Source organism: Vombatus ursinus, unplaced genomic scaffold (assembly GCF_900497805.2).
Source record: "Vombatus ursinus unplaced genomic scaffold, bare-nosed wombat genome assembly UNPS02015066.1, whole genome shotgun sequence".
Classification (NCBI taxonomy): domain Eukaryota; kingdom Metazoa; phylum Chordata; class Mammalia; order Diprotodontia; family Vombatidae; genus Vombatus; species Vombatus ursinus.
This window is the reverse complement of record NW_020954844.1, coordinates 8,737,522-8,756,738: the sequence shown is the minus strand read 5'-3', so window position 1 is coordinate 8,756,738 and position 19,217 is coordinate 8,737,522. Positions and strand designations below refer to the sequence as shown.

Below are 19,217 nucleotides of genomic sequence, written 5' to 3'. Positions count from 1 at the left end.
CCAGCTCAGCCTTTATGGTTTTGTCTTCTCCTATTAGAATGTAAGCTCCCTATGAGTAGATACCATCTTGTTTTCGTGTATTTATATCCCCAGCAGATAGCATAGTTACTATAACATATTAAGACTTAATAAATGCTTTAGCTAGCTAGGGAGCTATCCCTTCCATGCTCTCCAATAAGGAGTGGTAAATAAAACATGTTTGCAGGTGAGCAAATACAATATAACAGGGTTAATAAGCTCAGCAATACACACACACACACACACACACACACACTTACAAGACATTGGGCACTCTCAGTAGGCCAGATGTTTCTTGGCTCCATGCTAAAGGATTTGACAGAAGCCAGGGAAGAAGGCTGTTCTCGAAGAGGGTTAACCACTAAACCAAGAAGAGACATCTTGTTTTCTTGCATTTTATTTTTCTGCCAGTTCAATAGACTTTAAAGGGACTGCCAGGTTCCATCCTGGCCTTCTTATTCCTTACTTGTGAACATAGTATTGAGACTCAATGTCTATGTGTCTTCTGACAAGTTGGAGCATGACTTCGCCCATCCTCCCGAGGGTGGCTGTCTTCTCAAAGAAGAGAGCTGGCAATTTCTCCAGCTCCTGGTAAGCTTCCATTGAGGAATTCAGGACTTCCCAAACTCACACTCTTCCAGCCACTTGGCCAAAGTCCATTTCTCATGATGTCCAACACGCTACTAGGGAAGAGTGGAGGACAACTACAAGTACCTCCAGTACTAATGAAGTAGCTAGGCCGAAGCCAAAAGGAAGCTCAGCTGTGGGTGTGTCCGGTAACCAAAGGAAAGTCTGATGCTGTAAGATCAATATTGCATAGGAACCTGGCACACAAGATCTATGAACCAAGGTGAGCTGGATGTGGTCACACGGGAGGTGGAAAGATTAAACATCGACATTTTGGGTGTCCATGGACTGAAATGGATGGGAACGGCTGAATTAAATTCAGGTGATCATTACAAGTACTACTGTGGGCAAGAATCCCTGATAAGAAATGGAGTAGCCCTCATAGTCAATAGAAGGGTAAGAAAAGCAGGGCTGGGGTTTGTTGTTGTTGGGTCATTTTCAGTCATGTACAACTCTTCATGACTCCTTTTGGGGTTTTCTTGTCAAAGATCCTGGAGTGGTTTGTCATTTCCTTCTCCAGTTCTAATCTCAAAAATAACGAGATGATACCTGTTTGAATCCAAGGCGAACTGTGGAAAGGGGACAAGCCATCCCCACTAACTGCCAACTGACCACCATGCAAAGGGCAAGCATGCAGGCCTTGCTCAAACAGCAAGTCCCTTAAGAGAGGGACAGGAGGCAGGACATGCCACGCAGGTCATACTACCACCACCAACACCACCTTGACCACCATTTCCTCTCATACCTGGTGGAGAAAGCCCAGGGCCTTGAGCCAAAGAAGTTTGGGACTAGCAATGCCACCCCACTTCAGGCCACCGGTTCACCCCCCACCCACCCACCACAGCCATCACTGAGGTAAGAAATCATTGTGGAAGAGGAACCCACCTTCCTGATCACCACTGGTAACAATGACTAACCAGCTGCCACCAATTAGCAAACAGGCACAAGAGTACTAGGAGTGGTAGCAACCTCCCCACCATCACCACAAGTCCCTGCTTCCCATCAATCACTCATAGCCATCATCTGGGGAGGTAGCTCTAATAGAGAAAGGGCCAGGCATCCTCAACTGTCTACCACACACAGGGCATGCAGACCAGCCTAACTGAAGGAGCAGTGGGAGAGACAGGAGGATACACATGCCAGGTAAATCAAACCACCTCAGCCACTATCCCCTTCAGAACCTGGGGGAAACAGCCCAAGACTTTAAACCTCCAAGCCTTGGAAGTGGTAGTTATTCCAGTCCAGTACCCAGTACCAATTATTGTGGGAAGCCAGATGGAGAAAGGCTGAAGACTAAGTAAGAGGAAAGAAAATAGACAATGAGTGTAGGTTGCTTTTCTAGGACTTTAACTGAAAAAGGAAAGAGAATTATTAGACATTATCTTAAAGTGATAATGGGGTCTAGTGAAGGTTTATAAGGATGGGGGAGACCTGGTTGTAGTTGAAGGATGTAGGGAAGGAACCAGGCAATATGGAATGGTTGAAGACAAAAAGACAGAGGTAGGAGTCAATCTGCTGTAGAAGAAGGAGTGGTGGGGCAGGATGGGATTAAGGGCTCTTGGAGAAGTGAAGAGACTGGAGGAAAGGAGAGACTGGGGAATCATCTCAATTTCACTCCTCAGTGGAGAGGGGAAGAGAAAGGGAAGTTGTGGGGGGGGCGGCACACTGAGGAGAGAGGAGAAGCTTTGGAATTTCTTTGGTGAATGAGGTTCAGAATCAATTAGAGAGGAATAAAAAGATTGCTTTGGGGCTGGAAGGGCAATTCAATATCAGGAACTTAGCCCAGTTGTGGGACTTCAGCCAGCCCTGCTCAGCAGCACATGAGTAAGAGCAGAGGAGGCAGATGAAGGTATAATGCAAGGTGTGGATTTAGTAAAGGATAACCATCTACAGGGGCAAGGGGACAATGGAGTCACAAGTATCAAAGACTGAGGAGTTCAATGGCAACATGTAGAGTTAAAATTGGGAAGGAAGCTAGAACAGAGGTAATGGCCCAAGAAAGTACTGATGGACAGAGGGACTGTCAGGGGTGATGAGGGCAGAAAATGTGCATGGGAGAGCCAAGGCACAGGTAGAAATGGAATGATGGGCGGTACAGTCAGATAGCGGAATGTCCACATCTTTTATTCAGGATGTGGAATGATTGTGAACAATGGTGATGTACAAGGTGTGACTGTCCCTGTGTGTGGCTGAGGTGGAATAAAGGCCATGGGACCTACATAAGAACTACATAAGGGGTCGAGGGAAATGGGAGTTTAAGGAGTTTGTTGTTGTTGTCCAACTCTTTGTGACCCCATTTGGGGTTTTCTTGGCAAAGATACTGGAGTGGTTTGCCATTTCCTTCTCCAGCTTATTTTACAGATGAGGAAACTGAGGCAAACAGGATTAAGTGACTTTCCCAGGGTCACACTAGTAGATGTCTGAGGCCAGATTTGAACTAATGAAGGTGACTCTTCCTGACTTCAGGCCTTTCACTCCATCCCCTATACTACCTAGATGCTTGAGGAAGCATCAAAATGCATTTTGAGGTCCCCTAGCAGGCATTGAAGTCCTTGTGAATTGAGGGAGATTGTGGTGGGGACCAGTACAAAACCACAATTTCAGACTCTAGGCTTCCTACAGCTAAGACCATATCTCCCATCAGAAAGGTACTGCCCCGGGGATGGATTGTCTGTCCAGTCAGCCTACAGGTTCCCTAAGAGGAGAGGCTATGTTTCTTCCATTAGCCCAGGAGCTCTCCAAAGCTAGAGCTCTGTCTACCACATCAGTCATTGCTCACTGTCTGAATCCAGCTTAATTCAAACAACTTGAAGAATGCCAACTGTGTCCATGGCATTGTGGGCCTTCCTGCCCAAGCCTGATGATCATCATGCTGTGGGGATTCCTGACTTTACCACAGATAAAATTTCACTTCTGTTCTTGTGCCTGCCAGGCAGGGTCAGGTTCTGCCTGGAGACAGACGCCTGTCTGGGACCTATGAAAAAAAGGACTTAGAAGAGCCAACCCCGACAGGGTGGGAATGAGGCACATGGAGACATTGCTCCTTTGGGTGCCACAGAGAGTACAGGATTTGGGGGCCAGAGCTTCTATCCAAATGAGATGCTGTTGAGGAAGCCAAGCAATTGCAAGATGAAGAGTCAGAAGTCAAGGAGAAAGTCATTCTTGTCCTGGATGTACATTATGGGAGTATTTGCTATTAGGGAAACTGAAGCAGGTGAGTTGGGGGTCTGATTACAAGGCTAGATCTGAGGCTATTGGGGAAGTGAAAGGAATATTTGTCCATTAGTTTCTGGGGTATGAAGATGGCTGGCAAGGGGGCATCTCCAACCTTGGCACAAGAGGAAAGGAGCAAGTCTGTCTTGGGAAACAGCAGCAACTCCTGACTTGCCTTGTTTGCAGGGTCAGCACTCAGTTGTTCTTCCTGTACGTCGGCTCTTCTGTGTGGGGTACAGAGCCTAGCCAGCGTCAAACTACACTGAAGCTTTGGGCAATGATGACTAGAGCGTGCTCAGACCTGGGGACCGGGGATGTCAGTGTCTCTGGGAGGGAAAGTCCCCAAAGAAGAAGGGGGTTACCCTCCACAGCTATCCTTGACTCTCTCCTTACTATTTCTGCCCTTCTTTGTCAGCAGCAGCTCTACTGATGGACCCTGGGGCTGGGAGGTGGAGCCTTCCTCCTGCCCCCACATGCTGTGTGGGGGTGCCCTGGTCACTCATCAATCCTGTTCTGGTGTGGCCGATCTCTTTATCTCTTTGATTATGGAATTACAAAATCAAAAAGCCTGAATTGGAAAGGATCTCAATCGAATATTCAAAAAACATTGATGAAGGACCTACTATGTGACAGGCACTGTGCTGAATGTTGGGGACACAAAAAGAAAAGCAAAATGGTCCCCGCCTGACTTCAAGAAGCTTATGATCTAACTAGGAGAGATAATATATCACAGATAGATATTCACAAAAGAGATACCAGGAAATTGAGGGGGGAGTGCCCTAGCAGCTGGGAGATCTAAGAAAGACTTCATGTAGAAGGTGACACTAGCTGAACCTTGAAGAAAATTGGGGATGATGATGGTGGTGGTGGTGGTGGTGGTGGTGGTGGTGGTGATAATGAGAATGTTGTATTTTAAGCTTTATAAAGTAATTTGTTTATGTTATTTCATTTGACCCCCAATAATGCTATTAGGTTTTACTAAAGCTGAAAGGATAAAGGCAGAGAAACCAAGAAGTTAGTGCAACAATTTTCCAAATATGGTCCAGGGACCCCTGGGAGTCCCTGAGCTACTTTCAGGGGCTTCTTAATGTCAAAACTATTTTAATTATAACATTAAGATGGTTTCATTTTAATATCTTATGTGGTTCATTCTAACATGGCAAATATCACCTAATATAGTAAATATCAATGTATATAACCCATGTGAACCAAAACTCTTTGAAGGGTCTATAATAATTTTTAAGAGTGTAAAGGAGTCCTGAGACCTGAAAGTTTGAGAACTACTGAGTCCATAAAATGTAAGTTTCGTGTCTGAATGCCCTGCTGTGTAGTTATTGAATGGCTTGACTGCCTCAGCTCCCAGGGTGGCTCCTGCTGGCCTCTTTCCCTAAATCTCAATGTCACATCATGAAACCACAGATAAGTTCCCCTTGTCCTTCCTCATTGAAATAAGTTGAATATTTTTGTCATAATTTCATTCTTTTTAATTTTATTTATTTTTTTTTAGGCAATTGGAGTTAAGTGACTTGCCCAGGGTCACACAGCTAGTAAGTGTCAAGTGTTTGGTCTGAGATCAGATGTGAACTCAAGGCCTCCTGACTTAAGGATTGGTGCTCTATCCACTGCGCCACCTAGCTGCCCCTCATAATTTCATTCTTAAGGGTGTCCCATCCCTCTTGAGACAACTGCCCCTGTGGAATATTGAACTGGAATTTTCTCTCTCTATCCTTTGGCTGAATTTTTGCATCTGCTCTCCCCAGTCTAGGGTTCATGTCAAATCAAGTTCATACTTCCCCTTCTTATCTACCACAAGCTTAAAGGTGTCACTGCCTCCTTCTTTCCAGGTTCCTATCATTTCTACCTAAGCCATCAGTTCCGATTTACTGCTCAGACTCAGGTAAAGATAGAAGCACACACCATCTGTTCCTCCTCCTATAGAAAGATGAAATTATCAGAAATACCTGTCTAATATGTTTCAACTGTTCTGGTTTTAGCAAAGAGGTAGGGAGAGACAGAGACAACCAGAAACGAAGAGACAAAGACAGACAGACAGAAACAGAGAGAGACAGAAAGACAGAAACAGAGAAAGACAGAGAGATGGAAACAGACAACAAAGCTTCTCTTCATGCCAATTTTAATCTGCTTCCAGAATTGATCATTAAGTTCCACCTTCCAGTCCATTGTTGATCCTGGCAGTAATGGGCAGCCACTATAATTTATTGAGTAGGGAAATGACATGCTTACACCTGTCCTTTAGGTAAATCACTTTGTAAGCTGGGTGGAAGATAAAATGGAGTGGGGAGAAAATTGAGGCAGGGACGCCAGTTAGGAAGTTAGTGCAATTGTGCCACACACTCCACACAATAGAGTTCCCTTGGTCTCCAAGATCTCATTTCCTGAGGAAAATAATCCCAGCAGGAAAAAATGCCAGCCCTGGGCACCCCACCCCAGCCAGGCTGCCTTTCTGTGCACAGTGACTCCAACTTTTTCTGTACTTGCACTATATAATCTTCTGTGTCTGCAAAATTGTAAGGGGTCAATCCTTTCTGCAACAGCTATGGCTCTGTCGTCTTCGCTGCCTAAATGAACCAGCTGCACCCCCTTACTGTTGCTTACAGCCAGTGTCTGAGGCCTGGCTGCACCGAGCCCTGGCCCAGACAGACACACTGCTGCACTCTCTGGGACAACAGTCATTCACACCTGCTCATTTTGTTGCTTCCACCATGATCCTAACCCCCCCGACACCCCTTATCTCCACAGAGTCATCTCGAGTACTCATTTTGTTCTTTGGTGCCAAAATGCAAGGTCCTGGTAGATAAAGTAGTTACATATCAAGGAACAACCTCTGACTCAATTGATTGACAAGTAGGATGTACTGAGCCCTACTGTGTGCCAGTTATGTGGGGGGCACGAATTGGAAGGAATGATAGGCACCATGCCCCCTTCTGGACTTGCCCCGGGGAAAGCCGCTCAGTCTGTCCAACCCCGTTAGCCTCCTAACAGTGGGAGGCATGGCAGTTGCCACGACACCCGACTGCCATTGTCTCTCCTTTCCTTTCTATCATTTAGCCCATCACAGCCATGAGGTCTTCTTTACTGCAGCGGGTACATCCAAGACTCTCTTGATCTTCACCATCGTCAGCTTCTTGGATAACGTAGAGATCGCCTTCTATGACAAAAAGTACCAGCAGCCTGTGATCAAGGAGGCCTGGGTCTCCCGTGCCCTGGGGGCTGACTTCATAGAAGATCGGCAGTACAAGTTGATGCACAATGACATTGACTATCTTTGGGCTCTCCAGAACTGGGTACAGAATGGTACCTTGGGCAAAAGTAAGTCTGTCCCACTCCCCACTGCTCTCATCCTTTTTTTTTCCTTCCTTCCAAACTCTTCCCTTCCCCCTGGGGCTTTAAGGGCCCAAATACATGGAGCCACATCATTAAGGTAAGTGTCCAGGGGTTCAATGCCTGCTATGCCCTGATCCAGGGAAAGGACTGTGAAGGCTTCTATCTGAAGCCTTAATCCTCACTAAACAGGTACCAGTTCTACCTCTTAGAACAAGTCCAGGGTTCTTTGCCATCAGCACTTGGACTTCTACTGCTTTTCAGATTCAAATCTCTGAACCCCAGCTCAAATCATCAATATTTTGTTGTTCCTCGGTGCAGAAACTGGCTGACCTTTACCCCTAAATAGCACTCCCTCCATTTCCTGTTGTGGCTACTGAATCTTGATGCCTGGTTTTCCTTTTTGTCCCATGTGACTATATATTCCATGTAATGAGTACATTTTTCCACTTGTATATTTAAAAGAGAAAAGAAGAAATACACATTGAAAAATAATCAGCCTCTGATTAAATGCTCCCTAGCTCCTTAGCTATCCCACCTGACTATGGTTCCCCAGATGATCTACAATTTTCCCTCTACTGAATGATTTAGCAGCCTCATGAGTCCCAGGAGGGAATTTGTTTTCTATACGTGTGTAATGGCTAGTTTGAAGAGGTTTGTCCACTTAATGAATGAGATCTCTCCTCTCCAAACAAGGAACACATGGGAATAAATAAAGTATAGGCAGGCAGTCAATCAATAACCATTTAATAGTGCTGACTACATGGCAGGCACGTGCTAAATGCTGGGGACACAAAGAGGCAAAAAACAAAATTTCTTGTCCTCAATGGTCTTACATTCTAATAGGGAAGACAATATACAAACAATTACGTAGCTACAAGATGTGTAGAGAGAAAACAGTAGGTAATGTGAGAAGAAAGGGGGGAGGAAATGGAGAGGTACTGGGAAAGGCTGAGGTTTGAGCTAAGTCTGGAGGGAAGCCAGGAAAGCTGGGAGACAGAGGTGAGGCGAGAGGGCATGCCAGGCGTGGGGGACAGCTTGCAAGGAGGCCAGCGTTGCTGGTCACAGAGTACATGGAGGGAATAATAATGTGTAAGAAACCTGGGAAAGCAGGAAGCAGTGAGGTTCTAAAGGGCCTGAAAAACCAAACAGGATTTTATATTTGATCCTGGAGGTGATAGGGAGCCATTGGGGTTTATTGATAAGGTCAGATCTAAAGTTTAGGAATATCCCTTTGGCAGCTGAATGAAGTAAGGCCTGGAGTGGGAAAAGGCTTGAGGCAGGGAGGTGAAGCAGAGAGTTCTGGATGTAGTCCAGGCAGAAGGCGATGAGGGCTTGTATTCAGCCGCTGTGTGAACAGAGAAGGAAACACGTATGAGAGATTTTGTGGTGGCAGAAATAAGATCAGACAACAGATTAGATGTATCAGATGGGTGCAAGTAAGGAACTGAGGATAATCCCTATGTTGTCAGCCTGGGAGAATGGGAGGATGGTAGGGCCTTGGACAAGAATGGGGAAGTTATAGGCCAGCTAGGTGGCTCAGTGGATAGAGCACCGGCCCTGGAGTCAGGAGGATCTGAGTTCAAGTCCGACCTCAGATACAACCCTCACTAGCTGTGTGACCCTGGGCAAGTCAATTAACCCCAACTGCCTCACAAAAAAAAAAAAGAATGAGGAAGTTAGGAAGAAGGAAGAGTTTGGAGGGAAAGATAATGAGTTCCATTTGAATATGTTGAGTTTGAAATGTCTATGAGACGTCCAGTTTAAGATGTCCAATAGGCAGAGATGTGAGACTGGAGATCAGCAGACAGACTGGGGCTGGATGTAGAGATCTGAGCCTCATCTACCTGGAGATAATAATAGAACCTTGGTGAAATCACCACATTAGATAGATGAAGGGAGAAGAGAAGAGGGTCATGGTCAGTGGGTGAGACTTGGAAGAAGCTAAAGCATGGAGCCATCAGACAGGTGGGAGGAGAACTACAAGAAGAAGTGTCACCAACACCTAGAGAGGAAGCAGTGTGCAGAAGAAGAGAGTGACCTGACAGTGTCAAAATCACCAAGGGGTCAAGAAGGAAGATTATGGGGAAAGGCCATTAGACTTGGCCATTCAGACTGAAGAGAGCCATTTCAGCTGAATGATAAAAGCCAGAGGGCAGAGGTTTGGAAAAGAAGGAGAAGAGAAGAAGTACATACATCTACTATAGATGGTTTTGTCAAGTTTATGGATGAAGGGGAGCAGAGATGAGACAATAGCCAGCAATGATTGGGTAGAAAAAGAAAATGTTTGTTTTAAAGATGAGGAGGCAGGGACACACAGCAGAGAAATAGGTAAGAAGATAAGAGAAGTAGATGAAAAGAGACTAAAGACCAGGGAAAGAATAGGAGCAATGGAGGGGAAAATGCTGGAGAAGACAGGATGGCAATGTTCCCATCGCCTCAAAAATCAGAAACATCCAACCTGATGCAGGTCACTACCAACCTTTACAAAGGCCATCTCTTTCCTTATGAGGCCCACAAGACAGGGACCCTCCTTCAGGTTCCCCTCCTCCCAATCCTATCCAATCAATATGTATTAAGCACCTATATGTGCCAGGAGCTGGAGATAAAGACAAAAAATCCCCACCCACTAGGCGCTTTCATTCTACCACTCACCCCAGCTTTGTCCTCAAAGGAACTCTTTGCTCTCCCAGACAACCACACAGTCCAGATCTGGCATAACTGTCACCTGGAGCGAGACATGTGAGCAGCCTCATCTGGTGTGCTGTGGATGGCAAGGATTTCTGCCAGATGGAGCAGATAAGCCACTGGGTGGCCAAGGAGCCTGAGGCTGTACCCGCCATTCTCCTCGCAGAAGAGATCTACTGTTCCAGGAAGGTGAAGCGCTACCTGGAAGACTATTGTGTCCAGCCCATGAGAAAAGTCCTATAGTATTCAAACAACTGGGATAATGGTGAGGCCCCTATCCTCCCAGGAGATGCAGATCAATGGCATCTGTGTAGAAACTGAAGCCCTAAAGCAGGAGCCTAGAGCTCTAGGTTAGAATGCCAGGAAACCTCAAATTCACAGTGCAAAAGCCAGAACCGTAGAAATGGGTAGAATTGTTATTTCTTTGGAGGAGGGGGAAGCATGTGCTGTGAATTCTATTCAGATGCCTAATCAGGGTAAAAAAAAAAGGTATAAGTTTAGAACCCCACTGTGGCATGAACTGGGAAAGTATCTAGCATCAGCCCGAGGAAGGGGAAAAGGAAGGAAACGAGCATTTATACAGCACCTACCATGTGCCACAGACTGTGATGCTGTGATTTTTTTTTTTTTACAAATATTGTCTCCTTTGATCCTCACAACAACCTCGGAAGGTGAATGCTATTATTATCCTCATTTTACAGATGAGGAAACTGAGGTAAACAGAGGTTAAGTAGTCACTAGGGTTACACAGCTAGTGAGTGTCTGAGGTCACATTTGAACTGGGGTCTTCTTGACTCCAGGCACAGAAATCTATCCACTTCACTGCCTCCAAGGACGAGCTCTGTCTCTGTCAAGCAGCCTTGCTAAAGGCAGAGATGCCCAGCACTAGAAAGATAGCCACTAGAAGATGACTTGGTTTATTTTCAAATGAACCTCAGGAAAGCCTGTCTACTTAATATTGTAGGTGTCATGATACTCGTGGCGTAGGAAGGACCCGAAGTGATGAAGCCATGGGTCTTCTCAAGTATTATCATTTTAAATAGTCTTTGTTACAACTTACCTTATCTTGTTACAACAAATGGGGCCCTGATGGTTACTCATAATTGATTTAGATCTCTTCTGATGTCACTGCTCTCACCAATATAATCCAACAAGCAATAATTAAGCACCTACTAGGTACAAGGCGCTGAACAAGAAAATGGAGCTATGAAAGCTAATTAAAAACAGTCCCTGCCCTGGAGGATATTAATTCTTCTGAGGAGAACACTAACAACTGTCTTTTCTTAGCGCCTTTTGTATGTAGAGTACTCGGCAAATCAGTAAGCAAGACATGAAGAGATGAAAGGTTTGGAACTCATGGCTTTACTGGGTCTCAGTCAATGCGTAAGGAATTAGGACAATAAGGAGGCCAAGGTGGGGAAAGAGGATTGAAATGAAGGAAAGGGTTCATGTCCAGATACTGTTGGACATGACTCATTCTGTACTGACCTCTGCCCACAGTGCCCCAGGAGGTGACCGTGTCTGGCATCATGCCCCAGATGGCAATGTCACCCTCTCCTGCACAGCCACAGGCTTCTACCCCTACTCTATCCTGCTCTGCTGGGAGAAGGATAAGCAGCTGATGGTGTGGGGGCAGGAGAGCTCCAGTGGCAACTTGCCAAACATTGATGCCACCTTCTACCTCCAAATCACCCTGAAGCTCCAGTCAAGGGACATTGAGCCAGGTTACACCTGCGTGGTGGAGCAAAGTGAGCTAGAGACTCCAGCTGTATACCTTGATGAGTGTCCCACCCAAACTGGGCCTGGCCCATTCCCAGGAGACCGTACTTTGGACTTAGCCCCTCCAATCCCTACCCAAGGAGGGCCCACAGGGCAGCATTCCAGTTCTAAATCCATGATTCTATTGCTTCTGGTTATGCTTTCAGTCAAGATTTCCACCCCCATTTGTCTGATGCCCTTCATTTCTCCCAGTGCCTGTAAAGCTCACTAAGGTAAGGTCTTGGTACATGGCCCTGAGCATCCTGGCAGCCATCACCATGTTGTTGAGCTGTGCTGCTGCTTTCATCACATGGAAGAAGAGGAAGACAGGTAAATATGTGGGGCCATCATATACGGGAAGTGCCTTACAAATCTTAGAGCACTGTGTAAATGTGTGGGATGGTGATGGTGGGGGTAACAGTGGTCATGGTGAGAATTATGATGATGAACAAGATGACAGCAATGATCATGACAAGATCATTGACAAGATTGATGGTGATGATGATGCTGTCAGTGATGGCAGGGATCATATGATGATGATGACAGTGGCCAGGATGATGAAGTTCCTGCCAAGATGCAAGGTGGTCATGAGGAAAGCTCTTTACAAACTGAATCTCAGACCTGGAAACACCTTCAGAGATCTCCTAGTAAAATCTGTCCATTCATCATTCTGTTCCCTGGGGCAGCTAGGTGGCACAATGGATAGAGCACCAGCCCCAGAGTCAGGAGGACCTGAGTTCAAATCCGGCCTCAGACACAGAACACTTAGTAGCTATGTGCCTCTGGGCAAGTCACTTAACCCAATTGCCTTACCAAAAAAAAAAAAAAACCACCCTGATTCCAATGCCCTAGACCCTGAGAACTAACCACAGTTCTCCACTGATGGCCTGGTCTGGGTGGTTCTTTATTCAGGACTACTTAAATTCAAATCCACCCTCAGACACTTACTAACTATGTGACTCTGGACAAGTAACTGAACCCCTCTTTGCCTCAGTTTCCTCATCTGTAAAATGTGGGTAATAATAGCATTTATCTCCCAGAGTTTTTGTGAGGATCAAATGACATAGCGCCAGTAAAACACTTAACACAGTGCCTGGCACATTGTAAACACTATGTAAATGTTAGCTGTTACCATTGTCCTTGTCACCATTATTCTTATTCGTATGATACCTGCTAATCATGAATGTCCCCCAAGGCTCTATCCAGGCCCCCTTCTCTTTTTGACAGATGCCACCTCACTTTGGGATCTCATCAGCCACCATGGGTTTCACTGTGATCTCTACACAGGTGATTCCAGATTTATACGTCCAGTACCAGTCTCTCTCCAGAGTTAAAGTCCCACATCACCAGCTGTCTTCTGTACATCCCAAACTCAACATGGCCAAGACTGAGCTTACTATCTTCCCCTCAAAATAAACCTTTCACTTCTCAGAACTTGCCTCACTGCCAAAGGCATTCCATTCCTCCCAGAAACCCAGACTTACAACCTTGGTGTCAGGCTGGACTCCTGACTCACACACCATGGACCCAATGCATTGCTAAATTCTGTATTCCTACCTTCACGTTACGTTTGTGTGTGTGTGTGTGTGTCTATTTGTATACGTCCCCTTCCCTCTCTATTTGCACTGTTGTTATTCAGTCATCTCTCTTTGTGACCCTACTTGGGGTTTTCTTAGCAGAGATACTGGAGCGGTTTGCCATTTCCTTCTCCAGCTCATTTTACAGAAGAGGAAACTGAGACAAACAGGGTGAAGTGACTTGCCCGGGGTCACATAGGTAGTAAATGTCTGAGGCCAGATTTGAACTCAGGAGAATGAGCCTTCCTAATTCCAGGCCCAGTACTCTGTCCACTATGCCTCTTAGCTGTCCCATACCCATGCACACCCTCCCCCTATTCAATAAATTCTATTACCTCCAAAGTCAAACATCCAATCCTGTTGGGCATTGAGAGGTCTTCACTCCCTGGACCCTTTCTCCCTTTCCAGTCTTCTTACACTTTTTTCTCCTCCACGCCCTTCGCAGTCTGGCTACTGCTGGCTATCACTCCCACACAACACTCCACCTTCCCTCTGTATTTGCACTGGCCATCCTCCACAGCTTGAATGCTTTCCCTGCGCCCCCACACCTCTCCCGCTTCCCTAAAGACTCAGCTCCACCCCACCTGCTGCTAGTGGCCTTTTGTCCAGTGGCTCTGCCTCTAGCTCCTAGGTCTCTCATGACATCTACTCTGTATCCATCCTGAATGTACCCAGTTATTTCCATGCTTTCTCCCCAGTAGGATTTGATCTCCTACAGGCCAGAGACTGACTTTGCCTTTCTTTGCATCCCCAGCACTTGGCAAATAGGAGCTAAGAGCAAATAGGAAGCTCTTAATAAATGCTTTTTGACTCACTGGCAAGCACGATGGAACTATCAGCTCCCTCCTTTGGTCCACTGTGCCCTTCAACACAACCTAAAAACAGACAAAAAGCTGTAGATCATAACGTAGACTCACATAGGATTTGTTTCCCCTATAAACCCTAGGGTATTTTTTCATAGAAACTGTCATCTAGCCAGCATTCACTGGCACTCAACCAAGTCTGAATTCACCTGACTTTACTATCATCCATCCCACGTTTCTCCATCTCGCCCACAAGAATAGCATGAGAGGCTTTGTCAAATTGTTTCCTAAAACCCCCGTATACTATGTCTATTGCATTCCCTGTTTTACCAGCCTAGTTACCCTGTATACAAAAGAAATGAGGCTAGTCAGTCATGACCTGGTTTTAATGAGCCCATGCTGGTTCTTGGTGATCACTACTTCCCCCAAAAAAATCCTTTAGATTTCTGTCAAGAATCAACAACAAAGTTTCTAGACTACTGATTGAAGAATCCGTCTTCCCTTTTTTGAAAATTGATACATCTTCCCATCTCTTCTCATCCCTACAATAATTCTTCCATTCTCAATGATTTTTCAAAGATCACTAACAGGGTCTCACTAGGTTCTTAGTAGCAGGGAAGGTCCCCAGAGGGTGGCCACTACTCCTTCCCTTTGGGGTTCTAGGGGTAACCCTAAGTGGTATTCTAGCCCCATAGCTCATAAGCCCCTACTAATGTGTTCCCACTACTGATTGCCAATTGACATCAATTAACCAGCCAAATCTGGTTAGCTTTTAGAAATGAGAATTTAAGAAGGTGTTAGAGTAAGAAGAGTTGGAACAAAATATCCCCCAAGAACACTGAATGCATAGTCCCCCAGAAGTACAGAGTCTAAGGGGAAGTAACCCCAAGCTTGGGGAGCATACTTGGTAAAAGGGTAGCTCATAGCTCCTGGCTTCTGAAAGTCCTTTCTCCCCTAAGTGGAGTCATCATGAAGTTCCCCTTAAGTATGGTGCGGCTTTCAACTGTGAAAGTCCTAAAGCTGTATTTGTTTACTCTGTGCATTGACTTTGTTCTCTACTCATCCCAATGCATGTGCTCCCATCTGCCATTGCTGTTGCAGGGATACTGCTACGATACCCAGGGGATGTCCAAAATTTTACTAACCTTTCCCAGTTCACAAGGTCATCCTCTGGTCAAAAGGTAAAGAGGCCCTCTCCTTCACCCTCTCCCCAACAAGCTACTTCCTCTAAGTGTATTGCTAGAATTATTTTCACCAGTAGGCTAGCCTGTTCCTTAAATCCCAGATTCTAAGGGGGCTTTCTATTTTATCCAAGACCCTAGGCATGAATGAGTCTCTTCAGCCAATCCCAATACACTTTCTGTGTAGCATCATTTCATTTTATCTAAGGTGCATTTTTCTCCTTCCAAATTGATTGAGGATTTTTTGGATGCTTTGGGTTGATTAACTCAGTAAAGAGTTCTCTCCTAATAAAGGTGTCAGGAATAGAGCGTCTTGTTAGTAACTGTAGGTGTCATGAAGTGATTAGATCAGGGATGGGGAACCTGCAGCCTCAAGGCCACAAATGGCCCTCTACATCCTCAAGTACAGCCCTTTGACTGAATCCAAACTTCACGGAACAAATCCCCTTTTTTAATTTATTTATTTTTAGTTTTTAACATTCACTTCCACAAGATTTTGAGTTTTAAATTTTCATCCCCTCTCATTTCTTCCCACCCCATCCCCTGAGACGGCATGCAATCCAATATAGGCTCTACATGTACGTTCATGTTAAGCATATTTTCCCATTAGTCATGGTGTAAAGAACAATTAAAGCTAATGAGAGGAACCGCAAGAATGAAGCAATAAAACAAAACACCAAGGGAAAGAAGAGCAAATAGTCTGCTTTGATCTGCATTCAGACTCCATAGTTCTTTCTCTGGGTGTGGATAGCATTTTCCATCATGAGTCTTTTGGAGATGTCTCAGATCCTTGTACTGCTGAGAAGAGCCAGTCTATCAGTCAATCATCCCATAATGTGACTGTTACTGTGTACAATGTTCCCCTGGTTCTGCTCCCTTCACTCAGCATCAGTTCATGGAAGTCTTTCCAAGTTTTTCTGAATTCTGCCTACTCATCATTTCTTATAGCACAATATTATTCCTTTACATTCATATACCACAACTTGTTCAGCCATTCTCCAATTGATGGGCGTCCCCTCAATTTCCATTTCTTTGCCATGACAAAAAAGAGCTGCTATAAATACTTTTGCACATATGGGTCCTTTTCCCGTTTTTATGATCTCTTTGGGATACTAACCAGAAGTGGTATTGCTGGGTCAAAGGGTATCCATGGTTTTATAGCCCTTTGGGCATAACCCCAAATTGCTCTCCAAAGTGGCTGGATCATTTCACAACTCCACCAAAAATGTATTAGTGATCCAATTTTCCCACATCTTCTCCAACATTTATCATTGTCCTGTTTTGTCATGTTAGCCAATCTGATAGGTGTGATGTGGTACCTCAGAGTCATTTTGATTTGCATTTCTTTAATCAATAGTGATTTAGAGCATATGATTTAAGAAAGCTTTAATTTCTTAATCTGAAAACTGCCTATTCATATCCTTTGACCATTTATCAATTGGGGAATGATTTGTATTCTTATAAGTTTGATTCAGTTCTGCATATATTTTAGAAATGAGGCCTTTATCAGAGACGCTGATTGTAAAAAGTCTTTCCCAGTTTTCTGCTTCCCTCCTAATCTTGGATACATTGGCTTTATTTTTGCAAAAACTTTTCCATTTAGTGTAATCAAAATTATTCATTTTGCGTTTCATAAAATTCTCTATCTCGTTTGGTCATAAATTCTTCTCTTCTCCATAGATCTGAAATGCAAACTATTGCTTGCTCTTCTAGTTTGCTTATGGTATCAGTCTTTATATCTAAATCGTGAATCCATTTTGACTTTACCTTGGTATATGGTGTAAGATGCCCAGTTTCTGCCACATATTTTTCCAGTTTTCCCAGTAGTTTTTGCTAAATACTGATTTCTTATCCCAGAAGCTAGAGTCTTTGGATTTATCAAATAGTAGATTAGTATGATCATTGACAGTTGTCTTGCATACCTAACCTATCCCACTGATCCACCACTCTATTTCTTAGCCAGTACCAAGTAGTTTTGATGATTGCTGCTTTATAATACAATTCAAGATTTGGTATGGCTAGGCTACCTTCCCTAGCATTTCTTTTCATTAGTTCCTTTGATATTCTGGACTTTTTGTTTTTCCAGATGAATTTTGTTATTTTTTTTAGCTCTATAGGATAATTTTTGGTGGTTTGATTGGTATGGCACTGAATAAGTAAATTAATTTAGGTAGAATTGTCACTTTTATTATATTAGCTCGGCCTACCCATGAACAACTGATATTTTTCCAATTATTTAGATCTGACTTTACTTCTGTGAAAAGTGTTTTGTAATTGTATTCATATAGTTCCTGGTTTTGTTTTGGCAGGTAGACTCCCAAATATTTTATAGTGTCTACAGTAATTTTAAATGGAATTTCTCTTTCTATCTCTTGCTGCTGGGCTTTGTTAATAATATATAGACATGCCAATGATTTGTGTGGATTTATTTTATATCTTGCAACTTTGCTAAATTTGTCCATTATTTCAAGTAATTTTTTACTTGATTCTCTAGAGATACCATCACATCACCTTCAAAGAGTGATAGCTTTGTTTCTTCTTTACCTATTCTAATTCCTTCCATTTCTTTTTCCTCTGTAATTGCTGCAGCTAATATTTCTAGCACAATGTTGAATAACAGTGGTGATAATGAACATCCTTGTTTCACCCTCGATCTTATTATAAATGCTTCTAGCTTATCCCCATTGCATATAATACTTGCTGATGGTTTTTGATAGATTCTATCCTTAATAAAAGGATCTGTTCTGTAAAACTTGGACTCAGTCAAAAGGCCCCACCCAAGGACCTAGAAGGTCACATACAGGTTCCCCACCCCTGGATTAGATGATTCAATCAACACCATCCCCCCACCCTTATACTGGGATCCATCTGGTGACCTGAACCCATTGACGGCAGCTAATTTATCTCACCATCTTCTTATTTATCTTAGGTTTCAACTCTCAATCCAGACACTCTTCCATCAGGTCTCATACCCTCCAAGTTCTGTGTCCTTGATCTCTTTATGAAAGCTCTCTGTATTCTGTCTACCTTCCCATATATGTGACCCAAGAGCAAGTCTGATAGGTAGCCACTCCCCCCACAGCTTGAGCACAACTGAGATTGCTCTGGAGGGGCCACCGAGACCCAGGGCTGGACACATTTGACTTTTGATCAGCACTAAGGTCAAAAGAACACATTGGCCCCAAAAGGGATAATGTCATTAGCACCACCCTCTAAGCTGCCCGATCAAACAGCCTGACCACATTTATATATTACGTGTAAATATGCAAATGAGTTGTTATTATAGTACTATTATCATCATCAATATAATCCTCATTCTTCCTCTAGAGTCTACCTTCAGTGTCTCACCAGACTCTGCAAATAGATGGTCCTGGGGTCCCAGGGCTGCGCCAAGAGAGTCCAAGCTCCGACACGTCCTACTTGTCTGAAATGTCTTCAAGGATTGGTCTGTGCGTCTGCCAACTGAGTAAAGATGAGCTAAGTACAGAGAACCATGTCATCAGACATTTGGTGCTGGCTTCTTTTGTCAACAACAATTCATTAAAAGAGATATTGCCTAACACCTAAACTACGTAAAGATAAAGAAGTAAAAGAGAACTATTGAACAATATCATTAATAAACATGGATACAAATTTTTTTAAATAAAATGCTACAAAAAAGACTATAGCAATATAGTTAAAAATCATTCACTGTGACCACACTGGATTTATACTAGGGATAAAAAAGGTCTAATAACAGGAAAAAACAATTAACATCATTAATATTGTAAAAGAAACACCCCAAACTACATGATCATATTAATAGATGCAGAAAAGGACTTTGATGAATTATAGCCCTTGTTTAGGAGGAGGAAAAGGTGGTAGAGGAGGAAGAGGAGATGAAGCAGAACCAGAACCAGAAGCAGGAGGAGCATCAGAAGGAGGAAAAAGAAAGAGGAAAGAAAGAAAGAAAGAAAGAAAGAAAGAAAGAAAGAAAGGAAGGAAGGAAGGAAGGAAGGAAGGAAGGAAGG

General features: G+C 44.0%; 1 pseudogene; it reads left to right on the top strand.

Moving 5' to 3' along the window:
• Positions 1 to 3,744: 3,744 nt before the first annotated feature.
• Positions 3,745 to 18,790, top strand: LOC114031084 (annotated as a pseudogene).
• The last annotated feature ends 427 nt before the right edge of the window (positions 18,791 to 19,217 follow it).